The sequence below is a fragment of the Thermobia domestica genome, chromosome 15 (genome assembly GCF_964235325.1).
Source record: "Thermobia domestica chromosome 15, izTheDome1.hap1.1, whole genome shotgun sequence".
NCBI lineage: Eukaryota > Metazoa > Arthropoda > Insecta > Zygentoma > Lepismatidae > Thermobia > Thermobia domestica.
The window spans coordinates 112,221,487-112,233,690 of NC_137468.1; the positions used below are offsets into that span (position 1 = coordinate 112,221,487).

General features: G+C 36.7%; 1 protein-coding gene across 2 annotated transcripts in view; it reads left to right on the forward strand.

The window, feature by feature from the left end:
- The first annotated feature begins 622 nt into the window (after nucleotides 1-622).
- LOC145671207 (ubiquitin carboxyl-terminal hydrolase 48-like) overlaps nucleotides 623-12,204 on the forward strand; it is a 727,624-nt gene continuing 716,042 nt past the window's right edge. Inside the window, exon 1 of one of the 2 annotated variants that reach the window (XM_081740067.1) lies at nucleotides 623-862. The gene's annotated coding sequence lies outside the window, so the exon portion shown is untranslated. The remainder of the gene's footprint in view (nucleotides 863-12,204) is intronic. The other variant, XM_081740066.1, reaches the window with a different exon arrangement.

The window sequence follows — 12,204 nt, forward strand, 5'->3', positions numbered from 1 at the left end:
GCTCATTTCCTTACCTTTATATATGATATATAGTACAAACCTTATCCTCCAGTGCGGAACTCCCTCGTGGCTAATAAGTGGTTAGCGTAGGCGCCTTTGCCATGGAAGACCCGGGTTCGATTCTCGACGGAAGCTCGTGTGATTCGGATTCCACGTTAAGCTGTAGGTCCACGTTTTATATACATTCGCTACTGAAAGGGGCGCTAAACTGAAAATCAAATCAAATCAATTATCCTCTCTGTGCGAAGAATGGACATTTCAATTAGTGTTTATAGTAATAGAAATACGCTGGCTACAGATAGTTTCGCTTTCAAATTAAACCGGATGCGTGCTATTAACCTGAAATGTTTCGCTACCACAACTCACCCTTTTTATGAAATGTTCTATCATACGATAAATTACCTTTTACAAAGATGTTATTTACGGGATGACCCTGTTTCAAATCAAATGTATGGCGGGATTTACTAGGCTATATAAAATCTTGTTATTATATTTATATGTACGCAAATATTAAAGAAAGACAGGATTACTAACCCAGTTTCACTTGATTTAAATTTTAAATTCGATGAGTATTAAAAAAATTAAAACAATACTGAGTAAACACATAGTATATATTAAGTGTTAGATGTGAAACGACTTAAGTTCTACACTTCACGCGTACACTTCCGCGTACAGTGTTTTTGAGTTTGGTTTAGAAGATATACGTACTAAGAAATATATTTTAAACAAATTACTAAACCAAGCTAAGTGTCAGTAAATCATTTTAGAACTGTTTTTGGGTGTAAGCATACAGACGATTGTTGTTGGTATTTGGATGCTGTGTTTTGATGGATTTGAAAGGAGTTTTTATTTGAAACTATAGGTATGTTGCATGTGAAATTTTTAAATTTTATATGTAAACACGTTTTTCATATCTCTCATGTAAAATATTTTTGAATTATATTTGGGATATACAGATTTTGATGGAAATGGTAAGTTTCACAATGAAAATATTAAAGCAATGTTCCTTCATGTTTCATGTGTAAGTGCATTTATCGCGCGTAGTGAAATTATGGTTCCTTGCACTTTATTGTCGAGTAACAACTATATGCAAATTAAAGAACTCTGTAATTTTCTGGGTAGAAGTGCAAAATCTTTCTAGGTGTTTCGTTTCTTAGTACAGTTAACGAAATAAAAATGGAGGAATTTGTAATGGAATGTTATGATAAAGAAAAGTACTAGTACAATTCATATGGTTGAGGAATGTAGAATATTGTTTTTGGTTTAATTGAGTGTTTGATTAGAAAAGAATAAAGCTACTTTCAAACTTCATGCAAATATGTAGCTACTATAGTAGAATTAGGCTCTAAAAATTCTTATAATCTTAATCTTTACTTGCGTATTTCGGTTTTACTTGCGTATTGGTATTCATATGGCGGGATATTACGGAAGGAGAAATAAGAAACATTAAACTAGATTCCGATAATCGATTTTAAGCTTACGTAATTTGTTTATCTTCAGATTACCTTGTTTATCGTCACATTACATGCAGCCAGCCCTCCCTGGGGGTCTGGTTACTATAGCGCGCGACTTTGGTGCATGAGATCCCGGCTTCGAATCCCAGTGAGCCTTGAAATTTGAACGCGTTCAGATTTCACCTTAAAACTGTAGGTCCACGTCTCGTATAGCCTCAGTGCTGAAAAAGGACGCTAAACTCTTAACCACCAATTTACATTACACTAATTGTTGTCCTTACGGAGACACGGAAAGTAGCGGTGATTTAAAAGTATTTTGCGACAGATTGCAGTATTGTATCTTTACAGATAAAGCATGCCCGGCACCATTGTGCTAATTTCCACTAATCTGTGCTAGGTGATTTCTACTAACTAAGGTTGCATTTAATCAGGTGCAGGGCGTGGCGAAACATGCAGGTCAACATTATAGCGTAGGGGTCCGTTCGTAGGGAGCAGGCGCGTTAGTGAAGTGAGATGCATATAGCCTAATGGAAGATTCTTTTGAGTTAACATCTGATACGGTAAGCCCCGCCGCGCCAAACCAGTGTATTAAGTAAGTAGACGAAACTAAATCAAATCTAACCTAACGTAACGTAACGTATTTATAAATCATTATTGTAATGTTGAAACATTGGCAGGGGTTAACGGAAGTTGTCTTTTTATGTGTGTGTGTGTGTTTTTTTCTTCCAACATTTTCTAATACGACTTGTTTGTTCTCATTTTTAAATGTAGTGCCATTGTTTGTGTTTGCGTAAGTATCCTACTAGAGCGGAGTTTGTAAAATTAGCCATTCCAAAGTTGGTCGTCCGTTTCTAGCAAAATTTTGAAAATTTACTGGGAAGAAATGGATAATTTGCTCGTTTGTGTCTCCTTGATAATATGCAAGGAGACCGGAAGTCGTGTTTATTTTTCTTTACAAGCAGTTATAAATATGGGACTATTTGGCAAGTGGAGGGAACTACTTTGTGCAAGATTACCACATGGTTGGATCATGAGAAAGTAACGAGCATATTGTATTCTCAACATGGCTGCAGGTGTACAGAGACGCTCCAGTTGGTATCCTTACGAAGCGACGAGGAATTACCCACTGTTAATTTTAAGTGTCCAAACTTTTAATCCCTAAGCTAACCTGACCCTACCCTACTTTATTACACCCTTTTAAAGCGGTCCTGCAAATTGATGATTTTTAAATTTTCGTAGCTGTTATTATGCTATTTGTCGAAAACCAGGCGGACGACGAACTTCGGATAAAAAGTCTAGTTTGTACAGCAATAACCCTTCGAAAGATTACATTTTGCTTTTTGCCATGAACGCATTTTAATACAATGGTATTTAGTATATCCCATAAAATTATCGACGGGCCCGAAGCTGGTACTCTGACTTCTAGCGAGCCATTATAAACGACCTCGTTTATGCGAATACTCATAGTCGCCGACGCGCCTGCTTTCTACGGGCGCACCCACTCGGTGTCTCTCGAGCCTCCCAACTGCGTTCGTGCTCCGACTCAGTTAGATACCATTCGTACTTTTTAGTGGCCACCCAGCACAAGTTGCTTCATGGTTTATGCATTGTAGTTTTTATGACGTACGTCGACAGTGTATTTATACTCATCACGATTAAAAATATATCGAATTGTAATCACTATAAAGTTAGCCAGAATCACCAGGAAGTGATTTTAAGAATTAACTAAATAATACCTCTTAAAGTTTGTTTTAATTAAGTGTGTGACTCACTTCATTTGGGTATTAAAGAGCAGATATTTCGCAAAATCCACTGCTTTCACATTTATGTAGACAATATTTTCAATGTTGTTTCAAAAAAAAAAAAAAAAAAAAAAAAAAGACGAAACCTTTAATCTCCGTCAGGCGCATATAATCTGTGGAATGAAGAGTAAACATTTTTATTTGCCAAACTTACAATTTTTCTGGGAATGGCACTGATTCCACTGAAGCTTCCGTTTTTGTTTCTCCTAGCGCAATGTAGTCTGCAGAAGTGAGTTTGTAAGCTTAAATATTATTTGCGCCCGATCGTGTCAGTTTTCAGTGTTTTTCTTTGAACTGATATACCATAATCTTGAGCACCAGAGCTTGCTCTGTGTCAAGCCTTTTGTGTGAAACTAATTGAGAGGTCTGAACGTGTGCTAAACATTTTGTTTAGTGATATGGCTTGTGAGCAAAAATTTTTTTACACTGTCCGACGCAACTAAATTAGCAACATTAATATTTGCTAATTTCACTTCTAATAAACTGAAAGAGTACTAGAAATATACCTTTTTTTCCTGAAATTATTTCTGTCGTGAAGAAAATGAAAATTGCTTGAGGTTGGTAACGATTATGAAAGACCAATTTTGAAGAAAGAAGAAGACAAAAAAGATTCTAACGGATGTTTTATTCTTCAGATTGGGTTAAGAGTTAAATTCCATTAAGTCCTGTCGCGGTTAATGTGTCATGATGAACCGAACAAAACCTAAACTAACCTAATCTAACGTGCGTTTTACAAGCTGGTGAAGATTAACGGGATTTCTGCTTTTATGTCTAATTTCTAATGTATAATTTAAATAGGCCTACATTTAATTGTGTTAGTAGCCTTTCAGCAGTGTTCCCAGCTACCTGGAAATCACTGAATACCATAAAATTTTAAGGGAATTTTAAGTTTGGAGTTTTACTTCTCAGAATTCATTTCTGTTTTTACCTTACCCACCTGTTTGGTAGAAGGTATTTTATAGGTGTGTAGGTAGGGAAGTTTTCTACCTACACATTCATTATACAGGGTAGTGTTGTAAATAGAAAAAAAAAAGTTCGTATTTTTTCAGAAATGTACGTTTTTTTTAGAAAAAAAACATTGCCTCTCGTTTCTTTTCTAAATTTCGTTTTTTTTTTTTTTTTTTTTTTTTAGTCATTTGTAATGCATCTTACGTATATTTAAGTATGAAATATTTTTATGTACGTGTAACAACCGTAAAATGCAACATAAATTAAACGCTAGATACTGATACGCTACAAATGTTTTACAATTTATATGAATAGCATACCTACTAACAATTCGGGTTTCAGCAGTTTTCATCAATATCAACTAAGAAATAAAAGTAGAAATTAAATTTTGTTTTTTCGGAAAAGCAGGCCTTTATTAAGTACGAAAATAATGTCACGAACAGTATAAAATTCAAATAAATTGTCTAAAGGTAAAACTATAGTCCAGAAGCTATAACGTCGTTAGCTTCCCGCGCTTGGACCTGCTCGTCACGGGGGATGTGGTAAGAGGGTAGCCATCACCACCAACCGTCTACTGCGCTCAGCGACCCACGAGTAAAGAAGCTGGCCACTCCCTATAAACGTCCTACAACTTTTCGCGGGAAGCCAACGACCGTATACTTTCCGTACTATAATACTAATTTCCCTACTAGTATTTTTTTTAAATGTCATATATAAATAATAAGTCGACTAGATATATATGATATGCAGAGCCGGCTCTACCATATGTGCAACACGTGCATTTGCATGGAGCGGCAAGTTTGGAGCTTCCGGCAAAATCTGCCATATGTATCTTATTTAAATTAAATATATCTTGTTGGAAACAGACTTCATGATGATAGTTACATTTACTAAGCTGACCTATTTGAATACTACTTTCATAAATTATATTTAGGTCGCAATTAGTTTGTCACATGGACAATGCTAAAGCAAATGGTCAAATAAATCCGAGCACAAATTGCTTGATTGTTGTCAAATGCAAGAATTCAATTCTCGAATAGTAGCGAATATCTGTTTCATTTAGTTAGTTATCACAGTTTTGATATGACAACTAGTCTTGTTTTTGTCACAAACAAGTTCCTTATCATTGAAGATAGAAGCAAGTTTTAATAAAATGTTAATAGATGCAAAAGAAAAATCAAGAAATAAAGATAAAAGAGCAAGTTGCACTGGAATTGCAAACTGATACATTGCGATTGAAGCTTGATATCGAATTCTATAAAAAGGATTACCATCTTTCATCTGCAGGTGTACTTGCTTTATCTTTCACTAACATATTTAAAGAAAACAACAGACACAACGAGATTGTATTTTTAGTTAGTATTTAAGCCTTTCTGAGTGCGACTGCACTTACCCTCAGTGTTCATGCTGGAGTAGCATACTTAAAATCATGACTTAAGATTTGTTCTTTTTGGAGAAAGGGGGAGGCAGCAAATTATGTCATTGCACGGGGCGACAATTTGCCTAGGGCCGGCCCTGATGATATGTATATAGAAGACATGAATATAGAATGACACAATTTGAAGTAATGCAGGGTGTTTCAAAATTAATATTAGGGTTTTGAAACTTGTAGTATCTATTACAATTAACTTCAATTATAAATATTATATCAAATGAAAGAGCAACTCAAACAGTTCTGTACGCTCGCATGCACATGCATTGTTTCTTCTGTTTGCCGTTAGAAAGAGCAAGTAGCAAAGATGGAGACTAGAAAGCAGAAAGCTTTTTGTGTTTTGATAAAAACTGAATCTGTAGTTACAGTGCAGCCGTCTGTGTGAAGAATATTAAGGAGACGCTTCCAACTACATCCTTATCATTTGCAGTTGCTACACATCTAAAGCCTACGGACTACGGTTTACGTGCCAATTTCGCAACTGAAATATTGCTGCATAACAATGAAGGTTTTCTGGATCGTGTCGTCTTCAGTGATAAATCGATTTCGCCTAAGAGCTAATGTGAACACTCATAATGTTCGGATCTGGCAGTCAGCAAATCCTCAGGAGATGTTACAGTTGAAACGAGACTCCCCTAAATTGAATGTGTGTCGTGTGACGAATGAATCTCACATCGAACACTTGTAGCAAAGACTGTTTGAGGTGCTCTTTTACTTGATGTATTGTTTATAATTGTACGTAAAAATGTAATAAGTACTACGAAGACTTAAAACCCCGATATTCATTTTGAAACACCCTGCATTTCTCACAACAGTGTTGGAACTAAGATGTAAAAAGGAGAGAAAATTTTCTTTACAAAGTTACTGTTTAGAACAACGATATTATTATTAGTCGAGACTATAACTACTACAACAACACGGGTTAGTAAACAAACAAAAAGAAAAGTAATCAAATGTGCACTCGTAACCCTTTCGGAGCCAGGTGGCCAAAGTGGCAAACATGGGTGTGTCAGTTTTTTAATCCGCTTCAATGTGAACACTAATTAAGATATCAGGATATTATTTTTGCCAAATATGGTTGGACCATAGTTAATCATATTAATTTCTTTTTCTTCTGACTGTCGAATTTCCTTCTCAAATTTCACCTGTCAAAAATTTTCGAATTTCCTTTACTTCTTTTTCCACTCTAGCTTCCTTCGCTGTAGAGAGACCTCCTTAAGACTTGCCAGGTAGATACCTCGGATGGTTACCTAACTGTTGACATCAATTGGACGGGCCTGCGCGCAGTGTTGCCAATTAGGAAAATTAAAATTCCCTAAATTTGGGCACAAAAATCGAAATTTTTGTTTATAAATCCATACCTATACGTTCGAGTGCAAGTCAACTTACGCCAGTCGAACATTTGTTCTTACTAAACAAACGCTGGTACAGATCGTTACAATGGGGTAATTAGAAGGCGCACGAAAAATTCATATTTAGGTTCTAACCCTTGATTTTTCTAGTTTTTTCCTACTTTTCTGTTTACTGTAATATATTTTTGGTAATTAGAAGCTTTGTTCATTAAATATCGCCATGATATTTGTAGTATATATTAGTGGTGTACCTATGTTTAATTTAAGATAGTTTGCGTCTGTCTGGTAACAGTGTTGCCAGCTACAGAAAATTTTAGTTCCAGATTTTAGGGAGAAATTTTGGAAAAATTTCCTTTTTTGTTTCTATTTCGCTCTTGTTAGCTACATTCGGACAAACGTATCAGTGTCTAAAAGCCTTGTCCTTAACCTACACAGCGCACCATAAAAAGTTTCACTAGAATAATTAAGGGAAGTACAGTTGAGGTTTATAATAAACCATGTTCTGTAAATGGTAAGAAATTGTGAATTTCTGAGGTAGAAAAGTATATATATATATATATATATATATATATATATATATATATATATATATATATATATAATATAATATAATTTAATTTTATGCTTTGTTAGATATCGCCAAGATTCTTGTAGGATATATTCTTGGTACCATGGTTTATTTCCAAATAGTTTTTGTCTGTCTGATGGCAGTGTTTCCAGCCAAAACAATTAATTCCCAAAATTTAAGGTGAAAAATTCGCAAAATTTCCATTTCCCCCTCTGTTATTTCCCTCTTGCTGGCTACATTGAAACAAACGTACCACTATCTGAAAGCTTCCTGTTTGGCCTACAGAACGCACTATAAAATGTTTCAATAAGATAATTAGAGAAGATGTAGCCCCGGCATATCTGCTGATTTTTGCTTCTGAGGCGTAAGCAAAAAGTGTCAAAATTTCATGTATATGATGACAGAGAATTTTTTCTTTCCCTCTTTGAATGGAAGCCAGCGACTTCAGGATTTCGCTGTACCTTGTAAACACACCAAAGATATTTTTTAGGTGACTTGAATCCATATGGTAGCAGTGGTGCTAGATACAAAAGTTTTGAAATTCGGTTAGGGATTCTTTTGTAAATTTTCACCCCTACATTTACCTCAATAATTTCCCACCCGTTGGCAACACTGCAATGCAACAAAAAATAGCCACATCCATTTTCTAAAGAAACAAGACCTTAACCATACCAATCGAATAAATGGTTTTTGAGCAATAAGTCACTAACTTAAAATGTAGGAAAACGACAAAAATGACCTGGGTCCGAAAGGAATAATCACACAATTTTGCCCGTATAGGTACAAAGAAACAAACGATTTGTAAGTTACGAGGGTTTCGACTCAACTTCTGTTGATTATTTCAATAATCAGCAACATAAATCAATAAATAATAGTTGCCAGAAAAAAAAAAAACAGACATTTGAAAAAAGCATGAAAAAGAACGATGTTTTTTATTAAAAAAACTTCACAGAAAAAAACGTTTTTTTTTTTTTTACAACACTAATAGAAGGTGTTTCAAAATAACCGACAACGTTCGGGAGGTGATTCCTGACACCAAAATAAGACGAAAAGTATAGACCAATTTGGTTGCACAAATGCTTCCTTTCTTAGTTATATGGTACTGAAATTATGAAAGAATGAACTTTAAAGGTTCATAGCTCCAAAATTATTGGACCTAAAGTAGTCGGATCCAGACTTTACTTACGAACTAATATGTGCCCTATCCGAAAATCCATGTTTCCGAATCCTGCGGTACATCAACAACAATTTTCACAGAGGTAGTTTGTGAGTACTTCAAATTACATGCCCGTAGCCAAACTCCCTCTATAAAAATTGTTGCGTGAGTATCGCAGGGTTCTGAAACATGGATTTTCGGATAGGGCACATATTAGTTCGTAAGTGAAGTCTTGACCCGCCTACTTTAGGTCCAATAGTTTTGGAGCTATGAACCTTTAAAGTTCATTTTTTCATGTTTTCGGCAGCCTATAGCTTCGAAAGGAAGCACTCGTGCACCCAAGTTGGTCTATACTTTTTTTCTTATCTTGGTGTCAGAATTCACCTTCCAAGCATTGTCGGTCTTGTTTTGAAACACCCTGTACACATACACATACATAGCAGATGAGAAACCCTCTGGCGGGGAAAAATATAGTTGCTTTTTTTTTAACGTTATATATATACTTGGAATTTTTGTAAATCGTGGCCAGGGAAAGTCAGAGAATTCGTGCTGCCAAATAAGTGGGATCCCTGTTCAATCTGTTGCAGTAAAATTATCAAATATTAATGTTAATCATGCAGATTAGCTGCCCCCGATGGTGTTACAATTCACATTACACCTGGCGGAAGATTGAATTTTTTTGCGCACAGTTTTGCGTTTAATGAGGACGTCAGTGAAATCAGATAGAACCAGTCAACTAAGATCAGGTCAGATGGTATGACTCTGAAATCATCAATTTGCAGTACCAAAATTCATTCAAGGTTTTCTCGTAAGGACAATTCCTACTAATCTGTTTGAGGTGACACTAAAAGGTGAGATTATATCTCACCGACACCAGATAAGATTCAATAAAGGAAAGTTTGTCAGTACGAATGAAACAAAGAGGGACAGTGCTAGGGTGCCGGAATTTGCAAAATTCGGAAAGAGCAGATATGAGAATGGATGTGGAATAGCCGCAGGTGTTAAGCCACAAAATACAGAGGATGGTAGCGTCCAGAACGCAGATGATGATGAAACAAATAGTAAGAAGCGAGCATTGTTCTGAAGATGAACTAGAAGAAAGAAACCTCTCGAAAGATAGGATTGCTTAAAAAAACAAAATAGTATTTCTTTTGGTCTGACGGGGGATGGACATTGGGGTAAAATTATCGGACAACGTATTGTTTTAGAGCTTTTAGTATATACTGTGATTGATTTAGAGTAGTGTTCGTTTTATCATGGGATATACTTATAAGTTGGCTTGGCAAATGATGATGCTTCACCCTAAGTAAAATCATGATGGATATCAAAGGATGGAAGTAAGTTATTCGTGTAGCCACAATATAAAGTTAACTCAAGAAAGATAATATATTCCAAATTGGGAAGAGTCGAATAGTTTTGATCGAAGCAGTTCTTTTGTGTTAACATGAGTAATAACTACGAAGGTATCTGAAGTGCAAGTGAAGTACTAGATCATTAACGTACAGCAGAGCAGATACAGGAGCTTAAATCTGAGATAGAATATTGTTGACTTCAACAACAAACATTGTGATACTAAGAATACTGCCTTGTGGGACACCATTTTCGTGCAGGAATCGCTCTGACAAGCAAGGGGCGCGATATCGAGACTCGAATTGCGCAATAAGAGTTACATATACTGAAAGAGCATCAGGTAGTTAGTAAGTTACCAAATTATTAGCTGCAGTCCGCCAGTAGGGAAAAAGTTATGGGACTGTAAAGTTCAGAGCCTGGCGTACGAAAACCACAGAAAACTTAGCATTTGGTTTGTTCCTCTTTGTATTGAGAAGAGATAATGAACTCTAACGTATTCCCATCACAGAACATGATGTTTGACATAAGAAAATCTGTATGAGAAGCATTGCCAGTGTTGCCATCCATAGAAATAACAGCGTTGCCCGAATAAGAATACCGCGAAAAGCTTGGTTTGCAGCGATTGATCCCGACTGGATGTACAGGCCTGGTGCAGCCCTTGGACGTGTACTTTTTTCCGTCCTTACAAGAACTTTGTCAAGTTCGTCACTGACACAATTGTCTTATCGCAGGAAACGAACATCTGGCACCGTGACAATTTCCTGCGTCTCCAGCAGTTCACGCTGTACCAATTCTGCGCTCCCCTGCGCCGCAACATGATTCGCTTTGCTTTCTATAAAGCGGGATACCTGGACATCGCTCCGGAAGCATTCCAGACACCAATTCAGTAGTTTTGACTCCCCTACCACAGAAATGTGTTATCACTGCGCGTGGATGGCTATCGTCCGATGCGCATATTGTACTAACTGTTTTTGATTGGATCACTCGATACTTACTGCTCCTCATATCAATTGTGTGGCTTAACTCTGTCATTTACATAGCTATCTCCCTTTCCCAAAATAATGCCATTTGCTATTGCACACACAAACAGGTTATTCTTCTGTTTGCCATAGTCTCTCATGTTCATTTTGCAGCCCCATAATTTTGCCCTACTGGCGGACTGTAGCTAATAACGTGGTCACTTCATGCTTGATGCTCTTTCAGAATATACTTTATAACCCGTATTGTGTAACGCAAGTCCCGATCACGTACTATTTGCTTGCAAGCTTTTCGAGGTATTCTTATTCTGGCAACACTGTAATTTCTATGGATGGCAACACTGACAATTCTTCCCATACAGATTTTCTTATGTCAAACATCATGTTCTGTGATGGGAATACGTTAGAGTTCATTATCTCTTCTCAATACAAAGAGGAACAAGCCAAATGCTAAGTTTTGTGTGGTTTTCGTACGCCAGGCTCTGAACTTTACAGTCCCATAACTTTTTCCCTACTGGCGGACTGCAGCTAATAATTTGGTAACTTACTAACTACCTGATGCTCTTTCAGTATATGTAACTCTTATTGCGCAATTCGAGTCTCGATATCGCGCCCCTTGCTTGTGAGATAAGAAGCCACGTGCACCTTAAAATAACGTTCAAGGAAAATAGGTCACGTGAATCCCTGGTGACGCACGTAAGGCAGAGTCGAACTTGAAAGTTGTGAATGAAACGTTATAATTCTCAATATTAGAGCCACGAAAATCTAACAAGTTCCGCTCGATACGAGTGCGAAAATGATTAAACTTCTCAGAAAAGGGTGCAGATTCAGAGATATGAGAAAATTGTTGGCCAAAAACATTGGCTGTATCTGTGGGGTTAGTCCCGAGAACTCCACTTATTGTAGAGCAGGCACACCAAGCGTAATACTTAGATGTCCGACCATTGAGGGACTATATGTAATCGTTGCAGCTTTGGCGCTTCTGTAACTTAATAAGTCAATGGGCACGAGCATGCATTGAATGCTGATTAAAATTGGCTAGAGCGTGGCGACGAGCAACGATATCCTCATGGATGTCTTCGCTATCGTAGACTGTTCCCTCCGCATTCTGGAATGGAACCTCGTGCAGCATATCTTACGTTCTTGTCAACTAGGCTTACACAAT